The sequence below is a fragment of the Carassius auratus genome, chromosome 1 (genome assembly GCF_003368295.1).
Source record: "Carassius auratus strain Wakin chromosome 1, ASM336829v1, whole genome shotgun sequence".
Taxonomy (NCBI): domain Eukaryota; kingdom Metazoa; phylum Chordata; class Actinopteri; order Cypriniformes; family Cyprinidae; genus Carassius; species Carassius auratus.
The window spans coordinates 14,927,770-14,944,209 of NC_039243.1; the positions used below are offsets into that span (position 1 = coordinate 14,927,770).

The 16,440-nt window shown below is 40.2% G+C and overlaps 1 protein-coding gene across 8 annotated transcripts in view; it reads right to left on the minus strand.

Annotated features, from left to right (window-relative positions):
* LOC113079453 (teneurin-3) overlaps positions 1-14,920 on the minus strand; it is a 148,034-nt gene extending 133,114 nt beyond the window's left edge. For 2 of the 8 annotated variants that reach the window (XM_026251857.1, XM_026251746.1), the window contains exon 1: positions 14,296-14,920. The gene's annotated coding sequence lies outside the window, so the exon portion shown is untranslated. The remainder of the gene's footprint in view (positions 1-14,295) is intronic. The other 6 variants (XM_026252034.1, XM_026251924.1, XM_026251792.1 and 3 more) reach the window with 5 other exon arrangements.
* Between the last annotated feature and the right edge of the window lie 1,520 nt (positions 14,921-16,440).

Below are 16,440 nucleotides of genomic sequence, written 5' to 3' on the forward strand. Positions count from 1 at the left end.
TATTATTCATTGTTTGTTCATGTTAATTAATACATTAACTAACATTAACTAATGGAACCTTATTCTAAAGTGTTACCCCTCTTTTCACTCTCTCTGTTGCTCGTGTAAGCACTTAACGTTGGTTGTTAGTGAAAACCTTTTTTTTTTTTTTATTGATCAAAAGGGCTTTTTTTGATCTCACTAGTTGACCCTGGTGTTTGCAAACGCAAACACTTTATCACCACACACATTCACATCCTCAATGGCAAAAATCTTCATTCACTGACAGACGTTTTTCAGAACTGCATATTATAGGGTGGACTCTTTTATACGAATGGTTTACAACCACCTGTCTTCTATACAAAGGTGCAGGGTAACAATTTAAAAACTTGATCGATCCACTTTATTTCCACCAAACCTTAGATAAAAGAACGGTTATCCATGGCTTCCTCTTTATTTTGATGTATTCTTTATGTATTAACCAATAGAACGTATTTCTGCGCCTTCATACAGAAGTCTGAAAGTCTTAAAGAAAACGTCTTACAGTCATTTCTCTCCACAAAGGACTTGTCGAAAAAGGAAGATAAGACTACCATGGACCGTCAACAATGTGACAGTTCAACCAAAGCAATGTGACCATGAGCAAATGTTATAATTACAATAATAAACTGTGTTTTTTTATTTCAAAGTCAGAAAATGGAAGCAAAAGAAGCAGTTCACACTGTGAAATGACAAGCAACAAGGCAAATGTAGATAAATAAAAACAAAGAATATTGGAGTATTGTCATGATCCTGCCCTCGTGTCCTTGATTTTTCCTAGTCTTGAGGCAGGATCATGACAGACCCTTGTTTTGTGTACAAGCGCATGGCCTTGTCTTTGGGCCATGTGCTTGTGTTGTCTCGTTCCCTTGCCCCGCCCCCCTTGTTATCCTAGTCGTGTCGTGATTGCCCTATCTGTGTCACCTGTCGTGTCTTAATTGTTCCCCCTATTTAGATCTCCTAGTGTGCTCTGTCTTGCGTCGGTTCATTGTGTTACTTATGTGCTTCTCAGATGTGTTCCACACTTGTGACTGTGATTGTATCCTGTATACCGTGAGTGTTTGTTTATAGTTAGTGTTTAGTGTCTTTATCTGGTCAGCCCTGTCTTGTTTGGTTATTTAGTCCTTACCCTAGCCCTTGTTTTCCCCCTCGTGGGTTTTTGTTTTCCCTTTTTGTATTTAATAAACCCTTTTGTGTTGAATCCTGTCTGCACTTGAGTTCCTCCCTTACCAATACCTGACAGAATGAACCGACCACCAAGGAACTCAGCAGACAGGAGGCAATGCTGGATGGCATCAGCCAGCCAGCGAGATTGTTTCGAGGGCTCTCGCCTTGTGGTGTTCCGGGGGACCAGGGGAGGTCGTTCCGGAGCGAGCGGGCGAGAGGAGGAGCCCCAGAGGTCCCCACCTACCCAGCTGCCAACGGTTCCAGAGGGTCGTATCCTGGCCGTGGCCACTCTGGGGGATCAGGCACATCCCTCACCGAGTCCTGAGGTGCCTCCCACACCCGTCGGTCTCCCCGGGAAGCGAGGGAGACGGTTATCGTGGGAGTCTGCCTCGGAATCGTCGGAGTCAGCCCTGCCAGAGACCGAACTCCCCCAACCCGCCTCTGACCCAGCTGTGGTCTCTGCACCGCGCCCAAGGAGGAAGAGGAGGAAGAGGGGGCCTGCCGGTCCTGTGACCCCGTTTCCTCCCGTGCCAGCAGCGGAGAGCGCTGGCGTGCCCGTGCCAGCAGCGGTGAGCGCTGGCGTGCCCGACCCAGCAGCGGTGAGCTTGCCCGAGCCAGCAGCGGAGAGCGCTGGCGTGCCCGAGCCAGCAGCAGTGAGCGTGCCCGAGCCAGCAGCAGTGAGCGTGTCCGAGTCAGCAGCGGTGAGCGCTAGCGTGCCCGAGCCGGGAAAGAAAGCTGTATGCAAGTCGGCAGTCGTGAGAGCGGAGGAGAGAGCCGCGGCCGACTCTGCAGCAAAGACTCTTGTACAGTCGGTTTCATCTCATAAGGAGATGCCAATTGTCCTAGCTGCTAAAGCATTTTCTGATTATTTGTCCCGTCTTGTCCAAATTTTAGAAATCCCCGTCAGTCCTGTCTTGTCCCCTGACCCTGTCCCCAGAAGTCCCAAATGTCCAGCCGTTGTCTCCCCGTGTCCTGTTGATGTGGCCCCGTGTCCTGTTGATGTGGCCCCGTGTCCTGTTGATGTGGCCCCGTGTCCCGTTAATGTCCCCCCGTGTCCTGTTGATGTGGCCCCGTGTCCCGTTAATGTCCCCCCGTGTCCTGTGGTCCCCCCGTGTCCAGTAGATGTTGTCCCCCCGTGTCCAGTAGATGTTGTCCCCCCGTGTCCAGTAGATGTTGTTCCCCCGTGTCCAGTAGATGTTGTTCCCCCGTGTCCAGCTGTCGTCTCCCCGCGTCCTGTAAGTCTTGCCCCGCGTCCCGTAAGTGTTGCCCCGCGTCCCTTGTCTGATCCTGTCATGTCCCCTGTCAGTTGTCCTGAGACCCCGCCCCTCACCACCCAGACCTGCCCGTACCCCCCGTCGTCAGCCTTCGTCCTGTCCTCCTAAGATTCCTACCCCACCCCCCCGCCCTGGTCTGTCCCCCATGAACTTTGTGGTCCCGCCCCCTCCCCTTCCCTGTTTGTTTTTTTTGTTATGTCACCCTAACCCTGCCATTGTGTTTTCATGTTTGCCTTTGTTATTATTAGTCATGTCTTGTTGGTTTGTGTCTGTGTCCCAGTCTGTCATGTCAGTCATGTCCCGTGTTTGATGTTCCCTTGAGGAGCGTCTGGAAGCCGCTCCTTAAGGGAGGGGTTCTGTCATGATCCTGCCCTCGTGTCCTTGATTTTTCCTAGTCTTGAGGCAGGATCATGACAGACCCTTGTTTTGTGTACAAGCGCATGGCCTTGTCTTTGGGCCATGTGCTTGTGTTGTCTTGTTCCCTTGCCCCGCCCCCCTTGTTATCCTAGTCGTGTCGTGATTGCCCTATCTGTGTCACCTGTCGTGTCTTAATTGTTCCCCCTATTTAGATCTCCTAGTGTGCTCTGCGTCGGTTCATTGTGTTACTTATGTGCTTCTCAGATGTGTTCCACACTTGTGACTGTGATTGTATCCTGTATACCGTGAGTGTTTGTTTATAGTTAGTGTTTAGTGTCTTTATCTGGTCAGCCCTGTCTTGTTTGGTTATTTAGTCCTTACCCTAGCCCTTGTTTTCCCCCTCGTGGGTTTTTGTTTTCCCTTTTTGTATTTAATAAACCCTTTTGTGTTGAATCCTGTCTGCACTTGAGTTCCTCCCTTACCAATACCTGACAAGTATGTTTTATAAGAAAATACTATTTACATTTTTCTACTTTAAAAATGTATTTTATTTATTTTTTTACTTTTTTTATTTACTAGCAATTTTCTCGAATTATACCGATTGCCTATTCTATTGTGTTTCTATAGTGTTGATTTATCCTGCTATTAAAAGCTAGCACCAGAAAAATCCAACATTTTCTTTGCAGATTTGAAATAATGCAATAGTAATGGTCAAATGTATTAAAGCTGACAGAATGACTCTTTAGTTGACAGATGATAGCATAATAAAATTAGCCAAAAAATGAATTAAATACACAACAAATTCTGTGTCGGCCTATTAATGGTTTAACTGTTCTAGAGCATCCATTTTGCAAAGTCAGGATCTATTGGGGGGAAAATCAATATTCTACAAAACAATAAATAATAAAAAAAGAATGGTATCCATAATTGTTTGGTCTATTTGTCTGTCTCTGTGAAGAGTGAGAAGTCAAAGCATGAAGCCGCTCTCTAACAGGCTCATCTGAGATGGCAATCAGAACTCAGTTTCACTAATTGTGGGATTAAAAATAACCTGATCCTGCAATCCATCCCCTGGTTGATCATTTCTTCTCCTTGTCTTTCTTTCCCACATCCTCGTTTAGGAAAAAGAGTAAAATAGAAGAAATGGTGACTACATTTCATCAGAATCTTCTCCAGTGTGTAAGAGGGCACGTACACACGCATAGACGATCCCACAGTTGAAATCGAGAGCCCAAAATATTTCATCACCTCTGAAGAGAATGAAAGCCAAGACATCTGGGGATTGTTCCACGAGAGCTCCTCAAACGCTGCGGAGGTGCCACGGCAGACGCCATCAGGAGTGATTCCTTTTCTGTTCCCTTTCCTTCTTTTTCCAGCTTGCAGTCGAGCATTTGTCATTCCATCATCCCTTCATCTGTTCTGTCATTACCTATGTCCCGCGGGCTGACTTTTGGCTATTGTTGCCAGACACCAGATTGGACGGAATGCTCGCGATGTCAGCAGAAGTGTGGAAGGCTTTTTTTTCTTCATCCAAACTGTGCTTTTCGTTCTGTGGTAGATGACGGACCATCTGCCAAGATGGGGTTTTTTGGGTTGGGGGGGATCCACGCTACTAGTGACCCAAGACAAAACCTCTCATACTGCTCAGTGGATGTAGCTGTAGTTGTAAAGTCACTTAGGAATTGGAGTTATGAGAAATCCAATGACTGTTTCAAATTACTCTCAATGATTCTGTTTCATCATTGATTCTTTCAGTACGTTTGAGGACTGATCTCAGCAGTGTTGTTCCCAAATGAAGAGATCATTTCAGATTTCAACAAAACAGATATAACAAATCAAAAGTAAATGTAGTAGTTATATAGTGAATTCAACGCTTCCATGAGTTTTTCATAATTGCTGTTAACTATATTAAATAAAATACTTAACAAGCAAACAATATGGTAACTTATTTCTTGTATTCATCTTGATAAAATTACATTGATTACAACAACTAGTAACAATTTATTCACGTTTATCTTTACTGTGGTTGTCGAATGCACAAGTAAAAACACTGATTTAAATCCCATGGACCATAAGTAATATAGCAGTTTTTGACAAAAGCAATAACTTGTGGTTAAGTGAGTGTGGCACATTAATTCAGTTATTGACTTACTGTTCAGAAGTATTTCCTTAGTGTTTCTCATAAAACACAAACACACAAAGTTATTTACTAAAAACAAGAGGCTCAGAAGGGCCATTTGTTTGTGAATCGGACCACACTGGTCACACTGTGTTTCACACTGCAGATTCAGCGGTGTTGTGGCGCCGTTAAGTAAAAGTGTTCGAGTATTTTTGCATGGTGCTTTGTCAGCATCACCAGAAGAAAACATGATCAAGGCTTAAAGGAGAGACGGCACACGGCATCAAAATAATAAAAGTATCATAAAAATATAATATAAAAAAATGGCAAATCAACAATGTTGCAACCGTATGTAAATATTGCACACAGTGTAAGGGTGGACTGGCCAGCTCTGCATTCGGACTTGAGGTAATTAATGTGGTCTACAGAGTATACACTTTTCTTTTTTCGTTTTTGCCCCTGCAAGCTATATTTTGCATGATATCATGATAATTAATGCCTCTTCCTTAGAGCTAATTTGCTGACTAAAAGAAGATATATTGAAACAAACAACCTTGAGAAGGTGAGCTGGTCTGGAAATAAGTCTTTGCTTTGCATTAACATGCACAGTTAGTGACCTATCTATCTATCTATCTATCTATCTATCTATCTATCTATCTATCTATCTATCTATCTATCTATCTATCTATCTATCTATCTATCTATCTATCTTAGATCTAGATATCTAGATACATAATCTTTTTCTTTTTTTCTGTATATACAATTACAGCATGTCATTCAATTATTCATACCATGTTCATACCATATTAGCAGCCCATATCTAAGGTAGAAATACATTGCTCAATTGCTCCCCTAAATTTAATTACTAGCATAATATTTGCCCTTAATGGTGCTGAAGGAAACAGCATGTCCATAATATTTGTGATACACACACTTCCTTTCTCACTGCTTAACATGATGCCAGCCTACTTTAGAAAAACATGAATATCTTGGAGAATAATAACCATTTACGTCATTCTGCAGGAAAGGGAAACAGCTAACCCCCACAAAGTCATTTTGGGGATGCATTTGAGTGTGAATGTTGTAATAGTCTTAGAGTTAGGGTTAGCTGGAGAGGGAGATCTAGCTAAATGCAGTGTTCACTTACATTGAGGCTTTATGATAATATGCAGCGGTTGTCTCTGTAGGGTAGTGTGGGTGAAAACTTTTGGCTACACTTTCTGCCGCACCCTGCGTGGTAAAGCTGCATGCAGCGTGTTGTGGACACATCAACCCAATGGGGTTGTGATGTTCATTTTAGAGCCAACCAGTCAGCCAAATGCTCTAATGTTTCTTTGCTTTCATTTCATGTGATGAATTAAGCTATAATCTATCTATTTTAGAAGGAACAAGTGCAGCCATATAAGCCAGTTCCATCACTGCTTTAGCCTCAACATTCTCTCAGAAAAACAACTTGAATGACTATCTTTTTAGATTTCTGGAATCATGTTTCATTCTCAATTACTGTAATTGTAAATGGTAAGCATTACAGATTGCTCCCTTCTCTTCTATATCATTATTATTTCTTGCCCAGCATGACTAGAAATGTCATGAAATGACATCATGCTCATATATTTTTTTTTTTATGTCACTGACTTGCCTCTAAAAAGATAACAGATAACTCTCCTACATGGATGACATCATTGATTCCACATCAAACTCAAGTCAATTCAGATTATATGGACACGGATACATTAAACTGATCAAAGATGACAGCAAAGACATTTATAATGTTAAAAAAAAATATCAAAGAAAAACATTTATCACCGTTTCCACAAAAAAAATATAAATTCTAAAGGATGATGTGTATACATGCAATCTACACATCTATGTATTATTATATAAATTTCTCTCTCTCTCTCTCTCTCTCTCTCTCTCTCTCTCTCTCTCTATATATATATATATATATATATATATATATATATATATATATATATGTAACATTGTGGACATTTTCCCATTTTCTTTCTGAAAAGTTCTGTCTTTTAGTCATCCCTTATAATACACTAGCATGTCTTGCACTGTACTATATCTCAGCATAAACGTTGCTTGTCAACATGTCAACTTGAAAATAGTCCAACTTTGAAAAACACACTATCTAGCAGTTTATAATGAGTGATATGTAAAGCCCCACTAAGAAATGTGTATGATCAGGGTTAGCTGAATCCAGCATCAGTTAATTATACAACACAGAGTCTGTTATAGGCTGGTGGAAATAAATGGAATAGCGGTGATATTGTTGGGCATCAGCAGTATGAACCTTTCACCCTCTGACAAACGACATTAGCAAACAAAGCGGATCACAGCTCAGAATGTGCTGAGCTGACCAGCCGAGGTGACCGCATGGGAGAATATTACCACCCAACTTTGGCTTCCCCTTTAAAATGGAGGCTGCTTTTGTCAATGAAGGGAGAAATATTTAAGTAGAGCTATCAAAAGACCCTCTTTTTAAGCGTTGGACCAGCAGGAGTGCCCAGCTGAATTCCAATGGCAAGAATGAAAAAGAGAGTGAAAAAGAGACTCTGTATGTGTGTATATGTGTGTGTGCTCACACACATACAGACTGGGGCTAAAATGGCCAGAGGCAACGAGAATCCCACCACACTGATATCTGCTTTATCAGTCTCCATTGTATCAAGTAAATTGCTGCGGCATAATTATATGGTGGTCACAACTAAATAAACAGTGTTAGGGTGGCTGCGTATACTGAGCTGCAATCATTACATAAAATATACCACAACATAAGGAGTTGAGCTCTTTTGTCTGGCAAAATAATATTCCCAAAAATATCAAGGAAGTGAAGTGGTACTGTGTCTCTGCAAGTCAGAGTTTACATTTCAAACATTTTATTTTTGTCACCATTTTTTTCATTCGAATTAAAAGCAGACTGTAAAGAAATGGGAAAAGAAGAACAAAAATGAAAGACAATAAGCAAAACATGCAGAAATAAACGCTGCTAAGAAAATTCAGATTAGCATTGCATAATCACACCTCTAAAGCTTTTTTTGGAAGCAAGTGGGATTCCCTGAGGAGCTCAGGTACATTTGTGTTTGACGGATTTAGAAATTGTGTGACTTTGCGTAATCCGATCTGAATTAAACATGTCTGTGTTTTTCTCACCTCAAATCTCAATACAAAATACAGAGAAAATTACCAGTTTTTTTTTTTTTTTTTTTCAGCTAAATCAGACATCCTTTGAGAAATGAAACCCACACAAAGAACAATGTCTGATTGTGGTACGTTATTTTTGTCACAACACCTTTTACTTATTTTTTAACCATTGTCAAATACTTTTAACTAAAGCCAATTTTCCTGTTCTGCTGCCTGGTGCACCTTCATTATGGATTTATCTTTTTGTCTTTTTACAAAATAACAGTTATTCGTTTTACTTTTGCCATTCCATTCAACATAAAAAAATTTGAAATCATAAGAATAGTATGATCACAGATTTCACAGAAGGGACATAGTAATAGAGTAAGGCTTTTTTATGCTCTTAATTCTTTACCTTAATTATAAAAGTCATATATTAGTGAGATACTTACTGAAAAGGTTAAGGTCTAACAATTAATCCTACTTTTGAAGACATCTGCATTGATTTGATTACAAGACAGTAAAACAACAGTATTCTGAAATATTATTACAATTTATATTTTAATATGTTTTAAAATATCATTTATTCCTGTGATGCAAAATCACTATTACTCCAGTCTAATATGCTGGACCCAGCTCGAGAACATTTTGGTGTTATCAATTTTCAACAGTAGTGCTGCTTAATATTTTCCCGACCAATTTAATGTGTCCTTGCTGAATTAAAGTGCTAATTTCTTGAAAAAGAAAAAATTATATAAAATACATACTGACCCCAATTTAATTAATTTTACTGGCTTTTGTTCAGCTCACATATGACCCTCTGTAACATCCATAACCAGATGCTCCCAGTCCCATCCAAACCATTCCATGGAATCAAATTCTGTGTTAAAAATTCAAACATGCCCCGTTCTAACAGCGTTTATGACACAACACACGATTTTGACGAGTTTTTTCATAACCGTGGTTTTCCATTTTCAGCTGTCTGGATCTGGAAGTGAGCACTGTGATGACAAATCACAGGGACGCTGAAGTGGAAAGAGACTGTAGAGGACAGAGTTAACATTTCCCACCCATCTACGATTGGCTACTTACTCAAACCCCCCTTGCGTATTCGAAAGGCTAATTTGCTGGAACACAGGGAGCAAAGGACATTCCCTGACCCCTAATCCCCTTCAGAAGTGGCCCAGATAGCGTTGATATGATGTTCTAGGTCACATCTATCAGCCCAGCCTGTTCTCCTTGCATTCCATTGACAGCAATGCTCATTTAATCACCTTAATGAGAGTGTGGAACGGCGAGAACAATGATGTGTGGCCGCAGTCGTTTAACTGGAGCTCAGATGCTTATGAAATGCCGTCTCTCCTCTTCCGTGTCAGTGTAATCTCATTTGGAATCTATTTTACTGACTTCAGCAGGCACATTCAAAAACCTCTGAACACACTCGCTAGTCTCGCTCCGCGGCGGCTCTGCTTCATTATACATGACTGCACTACCCGGTGGATGAGCCATTCAATAGTGTCTTTCTTTTCTTTTCTTTTCTTTGTTTTTTTTCTTTCTTTTTTTTCTCACTCCTCCGGATGATAGATATATATAGCGGCATGTGTTGAAAGAGTCAAGAAGAAGAGACAAGAGACAGAAAAAGGACATTAAGGCTAATGTGGACGTAGTATAATCTGGTTAGTCCACATCACCAGCTGAAACCAACTGAGGTGTCGAATTGCTGACAAAGAGATTTTCCTCCCGCCATCTCCCCGGTAATAAACCAATTTGTGGTACTCCACATTAGAGCGCCCACCGCCACAGTGGGACACTGACAGAGACCGTATGTGCACATATATTACAGGTCCGTCAGGAAATAGCAAATATATTAGGAATATATACAATTTGAGGAAAAGGTCAATCTACATAAACCGAACTGGTAAAAATAAATTAAAACCACAGTTTTGGTGAAGGCAGCCCTGCTGGCTGATACTGTGCACGGAAGACTCACACATGTAGTTCTGTACGCTGACAGTAAATATAAACCGACATAGATAAACTACAACAGATAACCCCCACAGAGATCAACAAACCAACTTTCATTCCCCAACAGGGACGAAATTAATAGAAAACATGAAACACACAGTCGTTTTTGCTGTCTTTCAGTATGTGAAGGTTAAAAAGTTTTAAACTGCGAGCGTAAATCCTTGTTTTGGCACTGCAGCAGTCGAACTTGTTTGTTACTGACAATTGGATTAATATAGCAAGTCCCACCTACAGCAGTATTTGTCTGTGTGTGTGAATGCATACAAGCATTTGTTGCAAATGGTTATGTCTCCGGACCCTGACCTCTCTGACCTCTCATTTAGTGCTGACGAATCGTCTTTCTCGTTCTCCCTCAGAAGCCATTACCGGCAGCCTTAAAGCCCTTCTTCCTCACTAAGCTGATCACTCTGTCATAGTCCCGCACCCGGCACACCAGAGTCTCTCTATCTCTCTCTCTCTCTCTCTCTCTCTTTCTTTCACACACACACACACACACACACACACACACACACACGCCAGCAGTCCATCGCAAAGTGTAGGAGAAACTAAAACAGAAAATTCCTCAGTTTTTCAGTGCTTCTGTCTCTTTATAAACAATACATAAACAGAAAGCATTTATAGAGTTGTACACTGCTACTTAATAATATATAAAATTAATGATATAAAATGAATAATGTTAAGTGCCATTAACTCATTGATTGTGACAGTATTTATTAAGTTTTGCGATCTGCATTGCACCTGCAAATTTCTCTTTTGATATAACCTATTTATTTCTATAACTTGTATTTTATAATAATTTTTTAAATTTTAATTTCAAACTGAATATATAGAATCCATTTATTTTTTTACCTGATGTTAAATGTGTGTGAATTTACACACCCTGTACTGGTCTGTGTACGGCTCTGTGAGTGTGTGTGTTTGTGTGTATTCAGTATCTATACCAGACTCCGTTAATTCTTGCTCAACAAATAACATGCACAGAACATCAAATACAGTCATCGTGATCTAATTAGGACAACAATAAAATCTAAAGAAAAAAAGCTGCATAAGATCTCCTCTGATATTACTGATGCTATTTTACTGAATACTTGTGAATAAATGTGTGAAGGAATAAATGTGTAAACATTTACATAATACGTTTGATTCTAAATTTAGAAAGTCTTTGAACCATAAGGAAAATATACTCTTCAAAGCCATATTTTTACCCTCATGAATGTTGCATAATGTATTATATAACAGATACATAACAAACAAATGAAAGCACACAGACATATATAAAATAAAATTCTCAAATTATATATATATATATATATATATATATATATATAAAGAAAATATATAAGCATACTGATAAAAACATACATACTGGCTGTTAAACTTAAATAAAATAAAACAAAAGAAATTGTACAGAGCAGGTCTATTATTAATAAATCTGGAAGTATTTTTACATTAAGATGATCATATAAAACTGACTGAAATTCTAAACAGAACCTCTACAGCTTAGAGACCTCATTAGAGCAAAGGAACTTTTGAGGACAATGTCCCGTGTAGTCGCTATGAATTTATCAGTGTGCACACTCACTTCTGGATTTAAGTAAATAATAAATATGAAGGTGAAGATTGCCACATCAATAATTCTGAAACTTCCATAACCCAAATTCAGCTTGTTTGTTAGTGTGTGTGTGTGTGTGTAGATTTGGTCTGTGTTGTCAGAGCGGTTGGCTGTGAGAAAACAAGAGTTGTGATGAGAAAATAAAACAGATCAATAGTGTCTGGGATTTGAGCTGGCTTTACAGTGGTTTGAGCCTCAGCTCTTCTGCTGTCCAGAAGGGCCTGACTGTTTCTAGATGTTTCTTCTTTCAGACTTTCCCATATGGACGCCGATCTAGATAAGACTGGCTTTTTCCACACACACCTCATCCCTCATCAGCCTCTCTTTTTTATTCTTCTTGCTCTTCATTTATCTCAATCTATACGTCTCGGTCACTATCTTCATAAACGATTCTGTAAATCTTTCTCCAGTATCTCTGAATCTTTCATTCCATCTTGCTCTCACTTACTCTTATTTTAATATTTTCTACTTTCTAAATCGGAGTTTATTTTTTTTTCTCACAGTTGCATAATAAGCACAAAGCAAATGATAGGAAAATCAAACTGACAGCTCTAAGAGATATTAAGCGGCAGAAGAAAAAAAGGAAGGAAACAGAGCTTTACTAACAAAAGAGGAGCTGGTGCGAAAAATGTCAATCACTCCCTCTCTTTCTTGCACATCCCACATGTTGCAATTCATTTCCGTTCCATTCATATTTCCCCCCTTGATTAATGAGAGAAACATAATTCGGAAGAAATCGTAAAAAAAGGCTGGTGGCAGACGAAGGGCGGAGACGCCTTGGCCGCGAACCGCAACATTTTCTCTCACTTTTCCGCTTTTCTATTTAAAGCGCCACATGCGCAGCCCCAACCCAAACCAATTTTTCCCTGCATGAATTAGATATGAGGCTTCGTAATGTTTAAATGAGCAACCGAGAGACAAGCTCGATCAAACCGGCTCCCAATGACCCCATCCGCTTCCCACCTAGGGCATCCAAAACACCCTTCGCCATCATCGCCACGTAATAAAAAACAATAAAACAAAAAATATATCGATAGGAAAATGTGACCTGGCTCGTTTTACAGCACAGTAAATCAGCCTATATTACTGGCTGGTATCAAAGGTAATTGAAACTTTTATTCTTTGAGTAATAGCACCATCTCCAGTAATGCACTCCATCAGCGAGATTACTGCACACTCTGAACATATATCACACAAAGCAAAAAGAGCTCTGGTTGCTAGGAGATCTCGCCCCATTTGTAAGAGACAGAGAGAGAAATAGGGAGACATGGGAGTATGAAGTGAAGGTGGGGGTACAGAAAGGGAAGATGGCTTTTTCCTTTTCTTTTGTTATTTTTCTCCCTTGAAAAAAAAAAAGAATAATCAAACCATTCATTTCCTTTCACTCTGAAATCGGTTTTGTGTTTGGAAGAGACGAGCGCGATCGTAAATCAAATGTGAGCATGATACAGGGTTTAAAGTGGAACCATACACTAACGCCTGCTGCAAAAGGGACATTAAACACCTCCGCACATGGCCCAGACTCAATAACCGATCTGACAGCTTATTCCTCATGGAGCAGGGGTCACAGGCTCTTTTAGCGTTGCTTTTGCTACACACAGCGGACCACTTTTTCTTCTTCATTCCTTTTTTACATGCAGAGCCCCACAACTGAAAATCATCTGACATTCTGAAAAGTGCAGGAGAATTCCAGCCAAGACAAATTCTCCAGGAAACACACTCTCTCACACACACACATTTGCAACTCACTTCCACTTAAACTGGAAAAACAAACAAAGGGACAAAATAAGCGGTGACACTTATTCAAGAGTCTTAACTAAATTACCATGCCGCACATATCCGCACATCGATCAAAAGCTTTTCTGACCGAAACCCGTAATTACACTTTTCGGATGTGTGCGGATATCGGGATCTTTCAACCATCCATCAAGTGGGCCAGAGGAGCGGACGGCGCGAGCGCTTCCATTGAAAACGTAGCAGAGCGTGTGAGAAATTCCACGCTGAAGCTGTTTCCAATTAGCTGCACTGTAAGTGTCTATTGTGGAGCGGCGGCACGCAGCAGTCACACAAGTCACCGCTCTCTGTCTGTCCTAAGCTAATCAAAAATAAACTAGAGGAAAAAAAAAAATCATGTAAACGAATCGGGTAATTGTGAGTGTGTTCTGTAGCATCACGATCAGGGGAGGTTTACAGAGGACGTAGTGATTTTCAGAAACGCCGCACTGCCTAGTAGCGTCCTATTAATTGCATAACTATTACACTTGAAAGCAAATAGTGTTGGTTTAATAAATAAAAAATAAATAAAAAAAAAAAGCTGTGATAACAAATTAAATTGGTTTTTGTTTCTTAGTATTTCACTTTAATCTAATCAAACAATTCAAATCATAGAACTGTAATAGATTTATTAGCTACTAAATTATCTGCCAAACATGCACACATACCTAGACCATGAAAATAAAGACTAAATGAATGAAAAGAGAAATCGGACAAGAGAGTGAGGGAAGCAGTGCACGCAACAATAATCGGACAGCGGAGCAGTTGAATCTATGAGCGTGCATTAACGGGGGGAGAAGGGGGTGTTGTTCAGATGTTACCTTGGTCAGGGCTCCTCCAGCGATGACCTGAAGGGTTAAAATGAACCCCCCACTCCAGGGCTGTAGAGGGTCATCAAGACTCAGCTCAGAATTCTTAATGTCCTCTTCCCATTCTGTGCACACACAGGCACGCACGCAGCCGCTCTCTCACACACAACTGCACGGCAGCCAGACCTGCGCGCGGCACGCACAAGATCAGCGTTCCGATGTTCCCACTGAAGAGCGAAAACTCAAGGTGGAAAAAACACTGAAAAAGAAAGCTGAAAACCGCAGGATGACAGCTTGGACACGACTGGTCACAGAGAGGTTAAAGAAGCATCATGTGCCCTGATTATCTCTCTCTTTCTAACACTCTACGTTGTTGCTGCTTTCTCTCTCTCTCTCTCTCTCTCTCTCCCTCACTCAAGCGGAGGCTGTGCTGATCGCAGAGGCTGCTGATGCACTGGGAAGTTTGCAGTCCTCGATGGAGCTCCCGTCACGCATGGCTAGTCCCGGCACACGCTATTGGCCGAGCCTCTGTCAATCTGATCCTCGAGGGGGAGGAGACAGCGGTAGAGGTGGGAGGGAATAGGAGGGGTTTCTGAGCTGCATTAACCATTTGGAAGCCAAAAGATTTGTTCTTTCCACATTCACCCCCCTGAATGCACACACACACGCACGCACGCGCGCACGCACACACTTTCAACACAAACACAGACTCCCCGGGTCTGCAGCTGTTACTGCTGCTGTTGAGGGGGAACAAGAAAGCCCACCTTGACACAGTTTTTTCCTTCTAAAGTTTCAGTCCTGCTATTCCTTTAGAAACTCTCTTCTTCTCCTAAAACACACACACACACACACACACACATACATACACACACACACACACACACACACACACATATACATGCACCCTGTGTTAAAAGCCCAGTAATTAATTGTAATTATAACTACAACGATTATCACCAATTACTATTTAATAAAAAAAAAAAAATTGGTGCCAAAATTGAAGAAATCATGCAAAACAAAAAGAGAAAACTGAAGCATTTCCACAGTCCAGTGGCCCATAATGAAAAGCAAAAAAGTGAAAGTGAAAGTTTGAAGGCTATTTTGTTTGATTTAGGAGCATGGCTGGAAGCGGGTCCAGTGTGAACAGAACATATTTGTGCATAAATGCATGACTTTATGATCACCCCCTACGGGCAAGTTTCAGGAGAGGCCATTAGCCTTTCTACTCCACTGAGAGAGAGAGAGAGAGAGACCGAGTCCCACTACATTTCTATGCAGAAGAACTATTTTTTAGATTTCTGACAAGTATTTTGCACTGGCCGTTACTAAATAATAAAGTATTGTTCTGGACGTCTAGGTCTCAGGGTTTTTTGGCTCTACTTCACACGAGGGGATGTGAAATATTGATGTGACAATCTTCAGTTTTCTAATTATTTGCTAAAATATAAGTGGCAATTTAAAAGAGTGATAAAGTTCATTACTAAATATATTCTCTCAGGCATTTATCTGGTCAAATGGATTATCCGTGTTCTATGTGTATAAATGTGCAGAATGAAGGCATCACATGTACTTGTTTCACACATTCTTGCATACAGACAGAGTGTGTTTCTTTACAATACAGAGTTTGGCGTTGGTATGATTGTTAATCATTAAAAACAGTAATATTGTGTAATATACGTAATTTAAAAATTACAATCAGTGTTTTCTATTTTAATATGTTTTATGTTGAAATTGAATGTGATTCACAGCTATTACTCCAGTCTTCAGTGTCACATAATCCTTCAGAAATCATTCGCTCATGAAACAGTTGTTCTGATTAATATTCTCGTGGAAACCAGATAATCCTTTTCAGGTTTTTTTTGAGAAATAGAAAGTTCAAAAGAACAGCATTTATTGGTAATAGAAATCTTTAGAACATTATAAATGCATTTACTATGACTTCTGTTCAATTAAATGCATCCTTGCTAAATAAGTATTGACCCTCTACTTACAAAAAATAAAAAATACACACACACACACACATGTGTGCTTGCAAAAAAAATAAAAATAAAACATTCCTAAATACAATTGCAATTTTACTTTTAGAAGTAAAGTTTGTCGTAAGTCTATAGTATGTTCTTAATAAATGTGATTGTTTCTGTTAGCTTGTCTGTTTAC